At 36.0% G+C, this 21,850-nt stretch overlaps 1 protein-coding gene and 1 pseudogene across 2 annotated transcripts in view; one reads left to right on the forward strand and one right to left on the reverse strand.

Moving 5' to 3' along the window:
* CFAP299 (cilia and flagella associated protein 299) overlaps nt 1-21,850 on the reverse strand; it is a 503,911-nt gene that overhangs the window by 433,664 nt on the left and 48,397 nt on the right. The window lies entirely within an intron of this gene.
* Nucleotides 12,941-13,058, forward strand: LOC112476339 (annotated as a pseudogene).

Below are 21,850 nucleotides of genomic sequence, written 5' to 3' on the forward strand. Positions count from 1 at the left end.
AATTTTCTATTTAGCACTTGCCACCTTCTAACATACATTATTTTATTTATTTATCTTATTTATCATCCAACTTTCCCAAGTAGCCTGAAAGCTTCATGAAAGCAAAGGTTCTTTTTCTGTATTTTTTACTTCTCAGTACCTACAAGTCTACCTGGAGCATACTGCTCAAAACATACTTGATGAATGAAGAAAAGAATAAATAAAAAGTCAAAGGAGTAAGAATAAAGCCTAGAGAAAAAGGCAATTAAAGTCAGAACATTAAAAAAATGACAATAGTGCTATAAGCTGTAAAAGACCAAATTAGACAAGCAGACAAAAGTCACCACTGGAATAACAATTAGAATGTCACTGACTTTTTGGCAAGAGCAGTTTGGAAGACAATTCTCTATGAGTCTCTCATTTCTACAAGTGTTGCTAGCAGAGATACTGACTGTCCTTTATTCCAGAATACCTTTTCAAGTATATTTGTATAACAAACAGCCTTGGAAGATCTGGTATTTAACTCTGAAGTAAAAGGTAGGTTTGCTTACAACTTTGAAAGGCAGAGACAGTGTCTCTCCTCTGGAGCAAAAGGCAGGTATGCTTACTGCCCATTATTAAAAAAATTGGGGCTCTCTATGCTCAGGATTCTTCTCCTATAGTGCTACTCACTGAGTGTGCAGGTATCAACATGCCCTCTTTCTGTCCTGTGAATTGGGGATTAGAAAATAGGTGCAAAAATGCTGATACTTTGGTTACTCTGAATGCTTTAACAATTGTCCTTTATCTCTGACCCAGGAACCTCAGTCTCCTGCCAGTATCTATGAAACTATAATAGGCTAACTTGTTAGTGTGCAAGTTGAGTCAATTCCCAGACCTTTTACAGTTTTAGGTTGAGAGACAACCAAAATGACAGGAATCTCTGTAGATACACTACCATTAGCAATGATAGTCATTTATTCTCACTCAATACAATACTACAGTACATCTCAGAAACATCATTCAACTTCTCTTTCACCTAAATGATATTCATAAATGCATAAAATTTATGTAGGATAATTCACTACAGTCATTTATCTGGCTATCATAATTCTTAGCTACCAGCAATATACACACTCTGGCAAGGCATATGATCTCAGAGGAAGAATGAGAGATATATGAAGCAGAATTTACCAGATTACCTAAAGTATAAAACATAGCTGTTGCAACCAACCCACAAAAGCACAAGCAAAAAATAAATGTTTATTTTTGTATGCCACTGAGATGTTTATATGGTTTGTTACACTGTAATAGCTGACTGATATAAGACCTAAAATATCAACACTCTCAATATGATAAAAGATATTGCTCCGTTGTGCAATATCCTTCAGGTGTACAGGGCTAGAATAGTGGCCCTGCTACACAAAGTTACCCAAGAACAAAAGCTTCTATCTTGTTGCTCTATCCTACCCCCCAAAATCATCCTTATCATTCCAAGATAGCTCACTATCTTAACCATGTTCCCAGAAATGAGATAGAGAAAGGGGGACAGAAATGCAAAACTCTTTCCTTTTAATAAAATTCCAGATTTTGCACATCCCAGATTTTGCACCTGCTAAGTCTCCTTACATACCATTGGCCAGATTATTAGTCATGTGGCCACACATAACTACAAAGATGGTAAGAAAAGTTACTTCATTTTTTTTGGCAGTCCTGTACATAGCTAAAAAATCAGGGGCTACATCTCTGTTAAAGAAGGAGAGAATAGAAATTTGAGTACAACTATCACTAGTTGACAAATTCTATTCGTGTGGCAACTGAAATATTCATCATAAACTCTCTCCTTCACATAGAATATATTTGATCACTTTCACAAGGGAGAAAATTCCAAAGTCCCACTGGATACTGTAGTCATCTAAAATCTCTCCTTTTGGGTATAGTACTTTTCATTAAGCATGGATGTGGAACCTCATGGTTTGACACCCTATAAACTAAAACATAAGTTTATCTTGTCCCCAACATACTCAGCACTTAAGGGTTGTGAAGAAAGTAGATATGACAAACTAAATCATCCCTACTGAGCAAAAGGAGATGGACAAACATATAGCTGTCATTAGGTCATAGCAATAGTCAAATCCTACTATGTAGGAGTTACAAATATTCCCTGATTCAACGATAAGGTAAGTTCCTTCGTTAGTCTCATTTGAAAGCCCCTGATTCTGCTTTCTGGGGAAAAATGTCTGTTTTCCTCCAAAGCCCTTAGTTCTACTTTCTGTAAGGTGGTTTGCTCTCTTTTGTCCTCCCTTGCCATGAATCAAGCAGGTATTACAAAGATTGCTCTTAGAGATGGCAATGTCATTGCTGGTCCAGATTTGGCAGCCCAGAAATTTTCTAAGGGGTTAAACAATTACAAGCTTTTGCAGGCTATGTTGTTGTTCTTTACCCATACAATTCCCTCAAAACCTTAGCAAGCTTCCAGGCAATTTGTTTTGGATTAGTTCCATATAAAAGAAACGATAGCCAAAGATCTAATCTAGATGTAGTCTTTAAGCCTGAAGATACTTGTCTTTTCTTCATTACCCTGTGTGCTCTGCTTACCCGCTTTCTGGATGGAAGCTACATCCAGGCTATCCGAATCATTTTGTTTGGGTGGAAAATCGATACTCTTAATTTGATTTTGCCTCTGGTCTGGCTCCCAAATCTGGCAGGGCAGTGGCTTATCTCCTACTAAGGCAGTGGCTTTGAAGCTACCAATTATAATTGCCTTGGTTTGGAGTACAGAAGGAGTTGACTTTTTCAACCCTTAAAGGCCTTAAATTATAGGACTCTCAATGAAATTATTTTGCTAACCTGACACAAAGAGCCTTTCTTAACAGAAATGTATTCCTTTTCACCCTGCTTGCAGACTGGCTCTTGCCCGAGTTCATCTCTATCAAAGGATTTTGCAAGAAGGGCAAGAAACAGCCAACGCGCATCAAGATTCTGCAGCTTTCCCATGATTCCGCCTAACATTATTTATGGCCTCAGTTACCATGTGGTCTGCCTTCTAAAATATTGCAAAAAACAATTATATCAATGCATTGCTTAAACATATCAAGGAATCATTCAGCTTTTAGTTTCCAATATCTGTGTCTCTGCCTCCTGCTTTCTGTTAAACATATTATGCCACATATCTAGGTTATGCCATTTTATGCACCCGCTTCTGGTTTCAAATTCTATTTTAGCTAGAATGTCAGTGTGGAATGTGTAACAGAGATTCAAATACAGTACATAAAGAAATTAGAGGTTTAGTCATTTCACATTACAGTCTGGAGGTGAGAGTCCAGGGCTCTTATGGAGTACTCAGGCTCTTTCTCTCTCATATCTCTGTCATTTCTAAGATATTATCCACATGGTGAAAGATAACTTATTACCACAAACACTTTTCAAAGCAGCAGGATGGGAAAAAGGTGGCAGAGAGACAACCCTTCCTCCCTTTAATGTCTGGAAGCTGCAAACATCACCTCCAGGAAAGCTTGGGAAATGTAGTCTTTACTCTGTAGCACATGTCCTGCTACAAAACAAGAGTCATTATAGGAGAAAGGAGCTCAAATACCAGGCATCAAAAAATAGTTCCTGCTACTACCTTAAAATAAGTGACATTATTTATTTAGATCCATATTAGAGTATTGTGAACCAATATTTATAACAATAAAAATTAAGTTGACTAGAACATTATTTTAAGAACAGCTGCTCGTCAAATGACATCTGTAAAATAATTTACAAGGTATAACATCCAAAATGTATATTTTGGCATAAATAGACATAAGTGTACAGTTTACTTTCTACATAATAGGCATTTGATAGCTGTCGAATGAAAGAATGAATAAATTGACAAATTAACAAATATTTATGGAGCACTTGCTGAGGCCAGAACTGTGTTAGCCATCAAAGAGATTTGTTTAAAAAGTATGGCATATGTTAATGGAAGAAATTGGCAGCATTTGACTTGATGATACTGGTGACACAAAGTATTGAATACATCTAATAAAGGTATAAAATAATAGTAACATACAAATAATTAATAAGATAATGACATATAAATATTATAATCAAGAAATTTTAACAAGATATCCAATGTTGCACAAAAAATAACACTTCTCTAAATTAAAAACTGTGTTCTCAAAATAATTTTATAATTTTAAATAAAAATTAGATATCCTCTTTTTAACTTGTTCTGAATAAGAAAGTTACTCCAAGGGCAAACGAATTAATTGATATTTATTTATGTAATTTTTATATTATACCAAATTGGTAACCAAATACTCTATACTTAAGATTTTAGTAAAAAGTAATTAAACATTTAGCATGAAATTATGACATAATTATTTGCTTATAATTGGAATGTTTTTCAAGTAATTTAATCAATGACAAATAAGTAAACTATTTGTTTATAACCACCAAAGCCATTTGTGCTTTTATATAAAGAATAAAATAATTTGTTTATAGTTTTGAGAAACTGAGGAGAGCAGACTTGAAGCACTTTTTAAAAGTATTCTCATTTTTCCACAAATGTTTCTCTCTTCTATTCTTCCATTCTCAGAAGCAGAGTTTAGCTCTCACCACAGATCATTTTTAGGAATACATAGCTATAGATATTGGGACATATTACTAAGAAGACTGCCCACTCATTAAGAAAATGACATATCTACACACATATATAAAATGCCTGGTTTAATCACTCAGGTACATGATACACTCATATTTTTTCCACAGTGTAAAATCTTAGGAGAAATCACACATCTTTAGCCTTTTTACCACTCTTTTTTCTTCTACAGTCTTGAATATGTGAGAACAGATGAACAAAATAAATTAAGGACGATAGGTACACGAAACCAATTGCTCGATATCTGCTTTGCTAAACTAAGAACAGATTTTTTTTTTTTACAGTTTCCTTGATGAGAGTAAATTTTTGTTCCTTGAGAGCATACAAAGTTATTTAGTGCTCTATCAGGCATACAAAGTAAGTAACAAAGGTAAGAAATACTTTTTATTAAAAATAAACTGATGAAAATATTCTGGGTAAGACGGCAAACTAGGCAGACTTATTTCCTTCCATCCAACTCCAGATTCTCATTAACATGGACAAAAGTATATATTAAAAAAAAGGGTGTACATTGTATAAGAACTGGAAACTTTGTGCCAAAAACTAGACTTTCTTTTAGAAATAGCACAGATGAAACAAATGAAAAAAGAACTAAGTGCTAATTCCTAATATTTTATTGTCATAAAAGTTTCCATCTTTATTTGCCTTTAGATTTTTCTATCTTTATTTTTTTAAGTGAGATTCAGACATTCCTTCCTTTATTCAACAAATATTTATTGTGTTCTTTCTGTGATCTAAGCACTAGTCTATGCCTTGATATTCAGAAAATGTTCATATCGTCATGAGCATACAATTCACTACCAAGAAAGAAAATAAATGATTCTGTGAAGATAGCACAGTATCATGGGAAGTAAAGGAGGGCCGTCCAGAGTCCTATTGGCAGGCAGCAGCTATGACACTCACTACAGGAATAAGCCACTCCTAAAATAGAAGAACTTTTGCAGTCACATTTCAATGGCATTCAATGGCTACTGAGCAGCCAGCAACAGAATTCAAATTGTAGGTTAATGGGCAGTGACCCTGAAAATAAAGAGGCTTTTCTATGATGTCCAGGCAGCCAACATCTTAGGGAGGCTAGACAAAGATTTATCATAAAACCATGTATGTGGCTGCTAATCCAAACAGAGGTAGCAATAGAAAAATCAGCCCTAACTCAGTGGCTTCTCCAAACCTGTTCAAAAAAGTGGATGAGGAGGGAGGGAGGGCAGGAGGGAAGGAGGGAAGGAGGGAAGGAGGGAAGGAGGGAAGGAGGGAAGGAGGGAAGGAGGGAAGGAAAAGGAAAGGGGAAAAATAGAAGTACTGAAGAAAGGAGGGAGGGAGGGAAACCCTGCAAAGATGTGGCTTTTCTACTGCTAGAGCGCCACATTCCATTGAGGACCTACTGCATGCCAGGTACTATTTCCAGGTACTGAACAAAACATGAAAATTCCATCCCATGCAGCTCACATTCTGGTGGAAGAGGAGCTAGCAATAAATGTAAAGTAAATAAAATATATAGCATGTTAGACAGGGATAAAAATGCAATTAAAAAAAAAAAACTTAGCAAGGAACTTCAAGAAGAAACAGCCACTGTAGGGACAAGGGGGTTAATTTTTAAATAGATTGGTCAAGGAAGGTCTCATGGAGATGACTTTGGGAACAAACTTAAAGGATGTGAGGGAATGATCCAGGAGAAAATCTGAGAGAGATTTCCAGCAAAGGGCTGAGTGTGGCACAAATCTGGAGTATTGCAGGAACAGCAAGGAGGCTAGAGTGGCTAGAATTGGGAAACAAGGTGTAATGGGATCAAAAAGACAATGACTTAGAGCTGTGTTGGAAGAAAAGAAATGAATAATAACTCTTAGATTTTTGGCTGAGGTATCATTTACCAAAATGGAAAAGCTTGCAGGACAAGCTGATTTGGGAGGGCCAAACAGTTTATGTGTATCAGATATTCAAGAAGATATATGGAATAAACAGTTCAATAATGAATCTGGAGATCAGGGGAGAGGTCTGAGTTGGAAACTAACAAGTAGGCAGTGGTCAGAGTAGAGAGTGTATTTAAAGCCAAACCAATAAAAACAATCATTGAGGATGCAAAGAAGACAAGCAGAAGTTCAAAGACAACCCTGGAGCACTTCAATATTAAGAAACTGAGAAGCTGAGAAGGAACCAGCAAAGGAAATGGAGAATGAACAGCCAGAGAAGAAAAACTGGGACAATCCCAAAGCTTAGTGAAGAAAGTGTTGCAAGTAAGAGGAAAAGATCAGCTATGCGGAATGCTTCTAGAAGTCAAATAAGATAAGAGTTGAGAATTGGCCATTGGATTTCTTTGTTTTGTTCATTGTCTTCTCTTCTGCTGTAATAAAAACATAACTTGGCAGGAATTTTTATCTATCTTATTCATTAATAATTCTGAGGGACTATAACAATGCCTGGTACATAAATCATGTTCACTAAATTTATATTAATGAATGACTAAATCTCAGTTATGAATATAAATACAAAAAATAAAATAAAGTAAAATGAAAAATATATGATGGTAAAATATTTGTAAACATTGTTCAATGAAAAAAAAAAAGGAACTTTGCTATAAAGCTTCAGGTTCTAGATGGCACCAATTTAAAAACAAAATGCAGAGGCTTCCTGTCAAGATGGCACAATAGAAAAACCCTGCGCTTGCCTCTTCCCACAACCACATCAAAATTACAACTAAACTACAGAACAACTATCATTGAGAATAGCATGCAGTCAGTCCAGCAGAACAGAAGACCTATAAGTAGGATATACAGAAGCTGCACTAAGACTGGTAGGAGGGGTGGAGATACAAAAGGGGTTGGTCCCACACCCACGTACAGCAGTTACAAATCAGAAGGAATATCCCTCATGAGGAGTGAGGGGTCTCAGCCCCATATCCGGTTCCCACTCCAGGGTTCCAATACTGAGAAGAGAAGTCCTCATAACTTCTGGCTTTGAAAACCAGAGAGGATTGTGGCCAAGTGAGACGGAGGGCTTCTGGAGTCACAGGTGATCCTCTTAAAGGGCCGATGCAGATTTACCTGCTGATGGACTCACTGACTCTGAGCTGCAGGACCGGGGCAGCAGCTTGTAAGGCACTAGGGACATATGAAGAGGAACTGAATTATCTGGCTTCTGAGCGAGGGCTGGAGGTGCAGATTTCCCCCAGACTTAAGAGCTGGCAGAGCCATTGTTCCCCCAACCCAGGCAGCACCATATCGATCTTGATCAACCTAACTAACATCATTTGCTCTGCCCTGGTAATTACCTGATACCCAACCCCACCCAATTTGTAGGCACAACCAAGCCACTTCCAATGGCTTTTCCATTCAAATGGTCTATCTTGGCTCATGCTATGGACTTTCCTAAAATCTCTCAAAGGTTCATAAACCACAAACAAGCAGCATCTGGCCAGGGTAGGCCTCGTGCCTCTAGCTAAGCAGCCTCAAGCTCAGCGTTAGCAGCAGCTGGCCTCAGTTCACAGCTTAGACTCTCCCAAGAGCCTCTGAGCCCAGCACAAGTGGCAGCTATCTGCAGATTACTTTATAGCTCATACCAAATGGCCTCAGGCAGGGCACAGGCAGCTGCTCACCTTGGCCTGCATCAGAGCCCCTCTCAAAAGGTCCCAGAAACAATCCCCCCAGTGGCCAACTTCAGACCACACCAGAATACCATGAACCACCTCCACAAACAACATACCCATAGGGCAGGCTCAATAGAGACCAAAGCCCCATTACAGAGAATCCTGCTCTGTAGGGTCAGCCCCTGCACAACATCGCCTCCATGGCAGTCACAACCAGTCCTCACAACCAATCATCCTGAGAGTCAATTCCTCCTATTGACATTTCAACAGCAATCAAGGCTCAATTACAACAAGAGAGTACACACAACCTATACAAGGGACACATCTGGAGCACTCGGCTCAGGTGATGAGGAACACTGCACCCCTGTGCCTTGCAGGACACTATTATATAAGGCAACTCAACTAAGACCAGGAAATATAGAAACTCTACTTAACACATAGAAACAAACACAGGGAGACAGCCAAAATGAGAAGACAAAGAAACACGTAAATGAAAGAACAAAACAAAGCTCCAGAAAAAGAACAAAATGGAGACATGCAATCTACCAGATGCAGAGTTCAAACTACCGGTTGTAAGGATGCTCAAGGATGTCAATGAGAATTCCAACAAAGAGATAGGAAACATAAAAATGGAGTGAGAAAACAAGAACCAATCAGGAATGAAGCATACAATAATTGAAATAAAGAATATATTAGAGGGAATCAACAGTAGATTACATGAAGCAGAGGATCGAATCAACGATTTGGAAGATGAGGTAGCAGAAAACACCCAATCAGAACAGCAACAAGAAAAAAGAATCCAAAAAAATGAGGATAATTTAAGAGGACTATGGGACAACATCAAGCATACAAACATTCACATCATAGGAGTATCAGAAGAAAAAGAGAGCAAAGAATTAAAAATCTACTTGAAGAAATAATGACAGAAAACATCCCTAACCTGGTGAAGAAAATAGACGTACAAGCCCAGGAAGCACAGAGAGTCCCAAACGAGATGAACCCAAAGAGGCCCACACCAAGAAACATCATAATTTAAATGACAAAGGCTAAAGACAGAGAATCTTAAAAGCAGCAAGAGAAAAGTAGTCACCTACAAGGGAGCTCCCATAAGACTGTCCATTGATTTATCAACAGAAAGTTTGTAGGCCAGAAGGGATTGGCATGAAATATTCAAGTGATGAAAAGCAAGGACCTACAACCCAGATGATACTACCCAGCAAAGTTATCATTTAGACTCAAAGGACAGATTAAGAGCTTCCCAGACAAGAAAAAGCTAGAGGAGCTCATCACCACCAAACCAGTATTAAAAAAAGTGTTCAAAGGACAGGAGGAAGAGGAAGAGGAGGGGGAGGAGGAGGGGGAGAAGAAGGAAGAGAAAAGCTCAAAAATATGTATAATAAAATAGCAATACCTACATGTCTACCAACAATTACTTTAAATGTAAATTGATTTGGGGAGCGAGGGAGGTAGATAGGGGTAAAGGGGATTAAATATATGGTGACGGAATAAAATTTAACTTTGGGTGGTAAACACAATGCAATACACATATGACATATTATTGAATTGTACACTTGAAACCTATATAGTTTATTAACCAATTAATCTCAATAAATTTAATAAAAATAAATATATGTAAATGGATTAAATGCTCCAATCAAAAGACAAGGGGTGGCTGAATTAATAAGAAAACAAGATCCTTAATATGCTGCCTACAAAAGATGCATTTCAGATCAAAAGACACACAGAGACTGAAACTAAAAGGAAGAAAAAAAGTATTTCGTGAAAATGAAAAAATAAAAAAAGCTGAGGTATCAAACTTACATCAGACAAAATAGACTTTAAAACAAAGGCTATAAAAAGAGATAAAAAAGGACCCAGCAGTTCCACTTCTTGGTATTTATCTGAAGAAACCCAAAACTCTAATTCGAAAAGACATATGCATTCACATGTTCATTGCAGCATTATTAACAATAGTCAAAATATGGAAAGCAACCTAAGTGTCTGTCAATAGACGAATGGATAAAGAAGTGGTATTTGAAATAGAGTATTACTCAATCATAAAAAGAATGAAATCTTGCCATCTGCAACAACATGGATGAACCTAGAGGGTATTATGCTAGGTAAAATAAGTCAAAGAAAGACAAATACCATATTATTTCACTTACATGTGAAATCTAAAAAACAAAATAAACGAACAAACAAAACAAACTCACAGATACAGAGAGCATTTTAATGGTTGCCATATGGGAGGGGGTTGGGACATGTGTGAAAAAGAGGAAGGGATTAAGAAGTACTAATTGGTATGGTGTCAGATAGTACTAGATTTATTGGAGTGGATACTTTATAAATTATATAAAATGTTTAATTGCTAGTTTGTACACCTGAAACTAATATAGTATTATATGTCAACTGTAATTGAAAAACAAAATTATTATTAAAAATAAATAAATACAAAAGGCAGAGAGAATGCAGAGTACATGGGAAAGAAAACTTGGAAATAAAACATAAAAGTTTGCATTCCGAATTTTAGCTTTAGCATCCAGATTATTGCTTTTACCTAAACCTTGCACAGTTACAAATATGGCCACTTTACATAATGTCTTGCAATGACACACTAAAAATTACAGCTCTTAATCTTAAATCAACTTCTTCTAAAAAACAAGATTTAATTCTATTAAAAGAAAAAAGAACTCCACTAGAATCATATTAGTTATTCAATATTTCATAGCTTGCTCATGCTCTTAAAAATCAAATTTATATTCATACTATAATAATCAATATGAGTCTATACTATCTGAATGTGGCTTAAGATTTTCATAAAGCAGAGTTTATACTTTGAAATGATATAAAATTTCAGAACGAGAGCCACCAAAAGAAATTAACAGCTAAAGAATATTGATGGCATAGTAAGAATGCAATAGGAACATGTCATCGAAGTTAAAGCATAAACATCTCTGGGAGGTTCCTACTTAGATTTTATACTGAGATATATAGATTAGGTATTTCTATAACAATAATTTAGCAATAATACAATTGTCTAAGAAATTTTACATTCTCAAAACACAAATTTAACATTTATAATTTCTCACCAAATTTTAGGCAAAAGAGTACTTGAGTCTTTCAATTAAATATGCCCTGTTTTACAGCAAGACTAATAAAGAATCATCTTATTCAGATAAATAATTCTAAAGCAATTAGTTAGTCCCAACTGATGACTGATTTTATAATATTAGTTGAATATTGGGTGGGATGCATGGAAACCTACTAGAATTTTCCTAGGCTCTTTGCCAGGGAGAATTCTTGTCAAGAAAAACAGTACTGAGATTTCAACTTTGAACTCTGAACTGTACATTGTGTGAACTTGTCAAATACTCATCCCACAAATAACCTCGTGCTCTTTCTGAAAATCTTGCCAACTGCAATGAATCTAATTTAGTGGAAAAAAATATTTAGGGCCAAGAAAAATACACACATTGTGTACAGAGTGTCAATAATTCTGGAAATATTAGTTTACCTCTATTCATGATTTCACGTTAAAAGAATGCAGTTTTGATTCTGCTGAAATATTTTTACCATAATTAGCTCATTTTTCTCCCAAGGAAACATTTTCTTCATATGTTACTGCATTTGTACATTATTTTCTTAGAGTAATTAATTCAGCTGTTTAAAATATGATGCTACTAAGGTCAAGGTTTCAGATTCTGCACCCCCAGCCATTCCACATTCCCATGCAGATCACTTAAATTATTAAAATTATACCCTGTGACCTAAAGCATGCCCACATCACTTTATAGAATACAGATAAATAATAGGCCCTGCCTGTTTTCAATATAAAATAGACTCCTTACAACAAGAGATTGGATAGGGGTAGTAGCAGAATAAAAGTTGAAATTTTGTAGAATTAAGACTCAAATTCAAAATAAAAGGATAGTCATTAATGGGAAGAACTTTAATATAGAGCCAAGGAACACCAGAATAGTAGTCAGAAGTAATGAGAATAAAATAAAATTTAAAAAAAAAAAAAAAAACAGAAGAAGTAATGAGAACAGTGGTAAGTTAGTTATAGGGCTGCTCAACAAACTAACAAACATACATCTCTTCGATTTCTGTTATTTTTATTGGGCCAACATTTTCTGCTGCAGCTTCCTGTCTGGCATATTAATATTACTAATTATCTTCAGAGAAACGTAAAGTTCAAATGAACAGCTATCTCTTAAAATCACCTGACGGTCCTTCCTTTTTTTATAGTATCTGCCATAGGATAAATAGTAGCTATTTAATAACCATTTGTGAATTAACAAATAGATTTTAAAACAATGAATACATCAGGAATCTGTAGCAATAATGAAAAATGAAGTTCAAATCTCATATTAAATATAAAAAAAATAGAGCATGATTCCTCAAGCCCTTTTATACAAACTCCATAAAATCTAGGTAGTTGAAATAAAAATCAATGTCCTAAATGCCTTCATCAATATATTATGATGTACCTTCCTAACTTATTTAGACACCTAAATTTCTGTTTAATGCACCATCTTGATTTAGAAAAGGAAAAACAACATCAAAGGGTGGCAACTACCACCTACAGAAGAGTGGGTCTTAATCATTTAGGGAGGTCACATAACTCTTTGAAGATCTAATTTTAAAACAATAAGACCTTTCTACAGAAATGTGCACACCTTACACAAAATTCCATACCCAATTATGGGACTGTTCATGAAAAGGTCTATGGGATGCAGGTTAAGAAAACTTCCTAGTCTACGGCCCTGCTACCCTGAACTAGCCCAATCCCGTCTGATCTTGGAAGCTAAGCAGGGTTGGGCCTGGCTAGTACTTGGATGAGAGATCACCTAGGAAGACCAGGTGCTAATAGGAGTAAAAAAAATAATAATAAAAATAAAATAAAATAAAATAAAAAATAATAAAAATAAAATAAAAAATAAGGGATTGTAAGCTGACAAGGTCCTTGAAATCTGTGAGGTCAATCAAGGGTTGCCTCGCCTAAAAAAAAAAAAAAGAAAAGAAAAGAAAAGAAAACTTCTATAGAGGAGAGAAACAGTAAAGTTACTGATTTGTTTTACCTTTAAAGGGCCAAGAAAGATTAACTATACCAGTGCATAGTATAATATAGCACACAGTGTAGGCACCAAATAAATTACTTTTATATTTCCCAAGCTAAAATTGGTTTTAATAGGCATTAATACACTGTTATTGATTGATGATAAGCAAAATAAAATATACTGGAGAGAAATTATGTAAATAAGCGTTAATTATTTAATTATATAAAATTATGTCATTAAATGCTAGATTAAACAAAGTTAAGCAGGTATTTCTTTACTATGCAACTTTTGAGAGTTGTTACTATATAAATATACAAAAAAAAACAGATTATGTAGCATTTTCTCAACTTCTTTTGACCATGAAGTCCCCCTTTCCCCAAAATACTTTTAACTGTTGTTGGAAATTACTTATGATGACTGTGGTAAGAGCTACAATTCCTTTTATTAACACTGAATTTTTAATGGAAATAAATCTACATTTTATTCATCTTGAAAGAAACCAAGATAATCAGAATAAAAGAAAAATAATATATCTGAGCAGATTTCTTAGAAAATTTCTTTAGAACAAAACAAATAATTTTGCATACTAATTCATAAGAAGCGTTATCTCTGAATTATCTGAGAGAATTCAGAAAGGCAGGGTAGAACCACAGTTTAACAGTGAGGCAATTTGAGCCCTGCAGAAAGGGACCCTGCTGAGTGCATAAAGGTAGAAAATTCAGCCCACATATTATGGGGCTGAAACAGCCCTGTAAAATGGCACCTTTATACAATTCTTCCCCCATGGAAGTAATTTCCTCTCATTTTTGCAACACTATGTACGTTAGCATGAAACCTAAAGAAAGGGTAAAGATATTGAAAAACAGAAACTAATTTTTAAAGTGTTATACTTGTTTTTGAAATGCATTTTGTACTTCTCTGGATAAGAATGCCAAATTTCTTATATTTCATAACCCAAACAAAATGAGAAAGATAATTTACGGGGGAAAAAAATAAGAACTAAAATACTGCCCTGCTCCCTACTGAACATGACCCCACTCCCATATCCAGCCCTCCTGAGGACGGAGCTATTTTATAGTTCCTGAGCTCAGCTAAGTGGTTCCATCTATAGCACTTTATCTCTGACTTGTATTTTATAAGTAATAAGTGGGGTGGTTGAGTTGTAGTTAAGCCAGAATAAAGCGAGGAAAAGGTAAATCAGCTATTAGGTGATTGATGGTTGAAGCAAAAATAACACAGTCTGATGTGGTTAAATGTATATAGAGCAGATAGTCAAGATAATTATTTATAAACAAAGGAGAATAAAATAACGGAAAGGTAGGTAAGTTTTTACTCAAACTAAAAAACAATAATTATACCAGTAGATTGTGAAAAATGTATGTATGTATAATATCTAGAGCAATCACTAAAAAATGCTATGCAAAAAGACACTCAAACAATATAGATAAATCGAAATGAAATTCTAAAACATGTTTAAGAAATACACAGAGAGAAAAAAACATAAAGCAAAAAAATAAAATAGTAGACATACACCTTAATATATCAATACATATCAATATATTATATGTAAGTAGCCTAAATATACCAACTTCTGACACACAGTAACCTCAGGGAAGCTCCAGAGAATTATGCTGAGTGGGGAAAAAAAAAAAAAAGCCAATACCAAAGGTTACATATTGTATTAACCCAGTTATATAACATCCTTGAAATGATAAAATTGTGGAACTAAAGAGCATATTAGTGCTTGCCAAGGGTCTTTAAGGAGGGAGTTGTGGTGAGAGGAAGTGGGTGTAGCTGTGAAAGGGCATTGGGGAAGGACCCTTGTGTTGATGGAAATGTTCTGCATCTTGACTGCATCAATGTCGACATCATGGCTGAGCTTCTAAAATGTTTGTAAAATATTACCATTGAGAGGGATTGGGTAAAGGGTACATGGGAATCTCTGTACCATTTCTTACAACTGCAAATGAAACTATAAATTCCTTAAAATAAAAATTTTCATTCAAGAACAGTTACGTAAAGAACAATAAGGATGTTAATAGACTTACTATCAACAGAAAATTAAGAGATGCCTGTGGAATTAATAATATGAACCTCAGTTTCTATTCAGATCCATCAACAGTCTCAGTTTTTTCTGGATCTTATCTCTGAATTTTGCCTCAATCACCTCTTCTGCCAAAGATCGAGTTCAATTCTATGCTTCTAGCTTATTTTATCTTCCGTCTTCTTCCAGCAATTCAATGAGGTACAAAAAGAAAGAAAAAAAATTATGTGTTCAAGCGTTTGCTGATCTTTTATTTTCTAATGCAAGGGTGTTATTCTAATTTTTTTTAATCCAGTGAGTCATGACAGCAGACATATCAGAATGGACACCAAACTATGAAATCAATAACTAAAAAATGAAGGTTAAACTCCCTAAGATTTTGAACTTCAAGCTTTAAAATTTGTGATTAAATTAGCAAGGTCTTTGAGAATTGAAATAAACTGATGTGATGCTAAATTAATTAAACAGGAAGCTATTAGACTGAGATGGTACTAATGCCTGGGTGGTCTAAGTAAGCAAATCAAAACCTAAGCATGTAAATGCCTCAGGGTTATGAAATCAAAATGCTAAGGACAACCAATCACGAACAGCCAACTAGGCTTTATGCTATAGCCTATCAAATAATTTCCTTTCTTTGCTTGCACCTTCTCTATATTAGTCTTTCCCTTGGCTCCTATCGGCAGAGTGCTCCTAACCTAACCACTTTTGGTTTGGCACTGCTGAATTCAAATCAATTTTTGCTCAAATAAAAATCTTAATATATCTCAGTTTATCTTTTAATAATGGTCACTCAAAACTGGTCACATTTTTTTCTCAGTATTTCCTGCTTAGTAGCCTCTAATGATTAAAGGCCGGTGAGTGTTAAAAGCATCCTTCTCTACAACTCACTACCAAAATATGTGAAAAACAAAGTTAGCTTCACAATAAATTCTTCCAGATGTATAAACATTTATAGCGAGGAGGCACAAACCCAGTTTCATAAACTAGATGAAGTCCTCACTTGCCCTTGGGCTCTCCAGCAAGAGCCTCGTGTTAAAGGTAGATTCGGAGGCAAATACAGCATTCTGGAGGCAGGATTGGCTAATCCGATGTCTAGTTAAATCGGGAAATGGCTCCTCCTTAAGTGGTGGGATGAAGGATTGAAGGAAAGTCTACACATCTGTATTACTCCAAAGGGATTAAGCTGCTGGATGCTCCTAATTTTTCTACTCCAGCAATGCAAAAGTGGTGGTGCTGGGACAGTTTCTACTCAATCCATAGATCTTGAAAGCTTCTATTTCACCAAGGAAAAATTATGTTTAATTACACTTATGCTAGCTAACAGAGTTTACCGTCTCATCTAATCCATACAGCAACTCTCTTAACACACATTGCCATTGCCCCCAATTTATATATGAGAAAACTGAGTTTAGAGCTATTAATACCTTCCCCCATGGATATCCTGTTAAGAAAAAGTGAAATCAAGCTTCTAACTCAGATATTCTAGGCCCAAACACCTATTCTTAGCCACTACTCATTGTTTTCATGTTTAGTAAACACTCCAGGTCCGTTCCCCTAGAGATTTGAAACTGAGGGTCCTTATGACTTTGATTGTTTAGTCTTAAATCTTAGCTCTAGAAATCATTTCTCTCTTCCCCCCCACCCCCCGCTCTCTCTCTCTCTCTCTCTCTCTCTTTACACACACACACACACACACACACACACACACACGCACACACGCACACCCGCACACGCACACACACCAGTCATCTGCTCAGCAGCTGGGTGTTTATTTTCACTATCTGATTGCCAGTTGCATATAAGTGAACGTGTGAGGTTAAGGGACAAACTAACAGCCCATCCAGCACTGAAGCGTGCACTCTTCAGAGCCTCCCCTCCACATAACTCAGACCTTATTTACTCACACACACACACACACACACACACACACACACACACACCCCTCAGAGACCTATAGCCTTTATCCTAGATAAACAGCAACCCCAAGGCAGTAGAAGACAGTAGCCCTGATACCTGACAATCCAGACCTCCGGCAGACTGAAGATAACATCTTAACCTGTTATATTTCAGTTCCTGAGGCCTAAGGTAGTAAGACAGCCCCCAGCTACTTTCCCATGACACTGGACAGAGGGACACTGAAATAGACCTCAGAACGGTCTTCAAGACCAGAAGAAATAATTCATTACCCTTACGCCTCACCTCCGACCAATCAGCTTCCAAGACAACCCAAACCCCTAACCCACAGTATCTTGTGACTTTGCCCTATAAAATCTGTAACCTACCTATACGCCATCAGGGATTCGGGGCCTTTGAGCATTAGCTTCCCGATCTCCTGGATGACGCCATTCGTAACTGCCAATATTTCTCCATGCAATTCTCGGTGTTTATTGTTTGGCTCTGCTAGTGCTGGATGGACTCTGTTCTGTAACAGATTTTGACTCAGCAGGCCTCGGGGACCAAAAAATCTACTTTAACAAGGGGCCCTCCCAGAAGATTCTTATGAACAGGTAAATTTGGGAACTCTCACACGATGCTATGCTGAATCTCTAAAAATTTTAACATATATGCAAACTGAATTTATGTATTCTAGATTTTAGATTAACTGTTTTTTCCTATGAAGATGAAGAACAGCAGGTGTTCATTCTTTCATCTTTGTATATTCTCCACCTTTTAGGAAACTCCATATCCTAATATGAAGAAAACACCTAGAGCCTTCCAAAAATCATAACAAAACATAATGGTCATGGTTTGAAAAAAAAAGATAAAAATAATGGCTAATAAGATTAACATCTTTTTTTTTAAATATATAATTTCCTTTTAAAAACAACAAATAATATTTATTAGGTAAGCATTGAATATGTTCAGAAAAATAATTGTGGAAACAGTCAATATGTTAAATGTCAGAATAACTTTTCTAAAAAGGCAAATAAAAAAAGAAAAGAAAAGCTCTAAGAACTCTGTTAAACTGTCTTTGGTGCTGTAGGGGAGGAAGAATGATTTTCCTTCAACCTTTCTAGATTCTTGGCTGAGAGCCCCCAGTCATAAAAGACAGATTAACAGAAGAAAAGCAAACGTAAGTTTAATATCATGTATACCTCCTATATATGAGGAGGAGATCCAGGGAAACTGAGGAACTCCGGGAAATGGCCCAAGACACCACATCAAATATCATTTCCAGCTAAAAATAACAGATGTCAGAGGTAGAGAGTAAGTTTTGGGAAGTTACCAAACAAAGCACAGTATACAAAGATAAGGTTGTTGTGCAGACTTAGGTCATTGCCTTCTCTACTGATATCAGTTTCTTGATTTTAATCCTCCTTCTCCTCTTCCTAGTATAGAGAGGGAGACACCTTTACAAATGGAGATTTCCCCTATAAATGTAAATGTCCCTTAGGAAAGGGTACCTTCTGGTAGGTTTTCTGAGAGCTTTATCCTGCCCCTGCTGGTTCTTAAAAAATAACCAGCTCAAGATAATCCTTATGCCAGAGGCATATTTTGAGGGTGGCAAATTCTAGTCCCCTTCACTGGTCAATTTGATTAAATAAATTGATGTTATAAAAATTTTAATATACAAAGCTGTTGACTAAATGATCCCTTCCTGTGTTTTTGGACAAAAATCCAACTTTATAAATTTACACACACACACACACACACACACACACAGAGTATTTCTAATGACATCAGCTTTCAGCAAGTTTGTTTACCAAACTTTTTTACTTTAACCTAAGAATCTGCTATTTTTACACAACACTATAATCATTCCCCAAAGTCAAATCACTTCCCAGGCCATTCAGTAGCTTAATTGGCAGCACCACCCTTGTACTAACAAGTCCACAATAAAGGATATGTTTCCAAACAGTGAATATGTAACAAGGCAAAATGTGATTAAAATTCAGTACATTATCTCTTTCAAATTTTATTTCTGCAGGTGCAGAACACACTGCTCAGAGGCTCACTAGGGTAAGGTTCCCTTTCATTGAAAACAATTCTATTTATACACCTGTGTTTACAAAGATTCTAAATGAAAGACCTAGGAACAGATAATGGAACAAGGCATAACACTAAACATTATCTTCCCAAAGGCCTGAAACAGTTCTTCCCCAAGGAAAGGAAGGGGTGAGAAAAATCCTTAATTCAGCGAAGGTATCCCAAAAGACACCTGTGTTCTCAGAAATGAGATTATAAGGGGAAAATATTTTTATCATTCCCCAATGAAGAAATAGTTACCAGGAGCAAGAGCTGAAAATTTATTCCATATTGATAAAGACTAACTGGAACTTTAAATAATCAGCCAGGAGAGTCCATGGGAGGAGCTAAGGATTACAGAAGTTCTCGTACTCTACATAATGCAGAGAACTCTACACACCAGAACGCTACAGGAAGAATTCTATGTTTACAATAAAACTCTATGGTTCTAACTTCCCCTTCCCTTAATTTCCTTTTCCCTTCTATAAATACTCCTCAATCTTGGCATGCAGGCCAGAGTGTGAATGTGGCTTGTCATGTCTGCATGCACTGGGTTGCAACCTTTCTTTTTTCCCAAATAAATCCTTTTTGGTGATGAAACACGTAGTCAATATTATTTTTCAATCCACAATGTCATTTGTTATATAGTTATCCCTTTAATTCGGCAGGTATGTATTAAACATCTACTATTCATTCAACAAATATTTATTGAGAGCATACCATATGTGCTGGATATACAGTATGGAAAAAAATCATGTGAGGGATTATGGGCTACGCCTTGTAGGACATAAAAAAAAATGACTAATACATAGACTAAGCACAGCTTACAATCCAATTACTATTACAAAGCATATTATACACTGGCTACCCAGAGTAATGCAAAGTGCTTATAAGAATTCAAAGAAGAAAAGAGAGGTACGTTGATGTAGCGAAGACCTGTACAGCATCTTTCCTATGCCTGACAATTGACTTGTTTGAATCTTTTTTCTGTCAATTGACTTGTTTGAATCTTTTCTCTTTTTTTAATTTAGAAATTTAAACATACAAAGAGAGTAGTACATTAAGTCCCTCAAGCACCCATCACCCAGATTCCACAATTATTGTTTTTGTCAATCATTTTATCTATCATCTCTCATTCTTTGCCACCTCTCAAGTATTTTAAAGAAAAACCCATATATCTATGATTTCATACTTATCTCTAACAGATACTTAGAACACATGTGCACACATACACATATAATACTATTCTCACACAATTTTTTATGAAATCTAAATTCTTAAAAACAATTTAAAATAAAATTCCTTTTTACAACATAACCCTACCTTCCTGTTGACCTCTTTTACCTACTAAATTTAATGTCATATTCTACGTGGACTTTATTATAGAATTTAGTTTACTTTGAAGTTTTTCAAAACCCTTTCACATTGTTATGTGACTATGACTGTTGAAACAAGGGTGTCCCAGACCTGGCAGAGATTTTCAGCTGGTTTGATTTTGTTTACTTCTTTCTACACAGTGGAAGGGAGGACATTACTTCCCATACTCCTACCACCTCTTTAGGTGTCCATGGCCAAACAATGTTTTAAGTAGCTTGAAGTCCTCAGACCATTAAAGGGATATTGTTCCCCGCAAGCAGATGGGAGCTGAACAGTCTCTAGGAACAGATGGCACCATTCCTCTTGGGCAATCCATGGACAAAATGCTGATTCTCACTGGGCTATCCCTGGAATATGCAAGGCCCCTAACTGTATCAACCCTTTGATTAAATAATATAGTTAAAAAAAACTCACGAGCCTATATTATGTCTAGGGATTGATGACAATTTGTATAATAGTTAGAGAAGAGGTACTTAAGTATTTTTTTATTGTCCAATGAGTACATGTGATGATTCATTCTAATGTCCAGGTAACGTCTCTTCTTGAACAGGTCCAGAAATTATCTCTTCATTTTCTTTGTCAAGTGTGTTATTCTTGGCTAATTTTCTATCTCATTCAGCAAGGAAAAGATACCAACACTACTATTACTCAAAATATATTAGCTCTTTGGAAATTGTTCCTATTGAAATAATTATAGACCTTGTTGCCTCTGCACTTCCCTAATACCAGTTCTTTCATGCTGAATCCTTAGGAAGCTTCATTCCTTAGGAAGCTTCTTCATCCCTGGTGCCATCCATGAATGCAGGATTTCCTTCTTTTCTATGGCTAAATAATAGTACACTGTATATTGTCAGGGTCCAGGGCAGTCCACCCCAAAGTGTCCCACAGTGCCATACTATTATTTAAAGTAAAGTTACTTGACAAACAGCTAGTATAAGAAGGGCACATTAACTTTCCCTGTCTCTGTGAATGCAGGAAATAAATCTCCCCTCTGAAAGGTATCTTGAAACACTTTATCACTAGAACTAAGAGATCCAGGGCCTAAGAGCCACCTATGGAAACAAACCTTACTATCTCTTTCTTAATTTACTACTCAAAACCAAATTTTGTTAATATTTCTTACTGACAAATATACAAACCTTGCTTCGATTCCTTTCTAATGAGCACTAACTTTTTCTTTGTCTCGTCAATTCTTCCTAAATTATTGCTTCTTTGTTTAG

The sequence above is a fragment of the Pteropus alecto genome, unplaced genomic scaffold (genome assembly GCF_000325575.1).
Source record: "Pteropus alecto unplaced genomic scaffold, ASM32557v1 scaffold161, whole genome shotgun sequence".
Taxonomy (NCBI): Eukaryota; Metazoa; Chordata; class Mammalia; order Chiroptera; family Pteropodidae; genus Pteropus; species Pteropus alecto.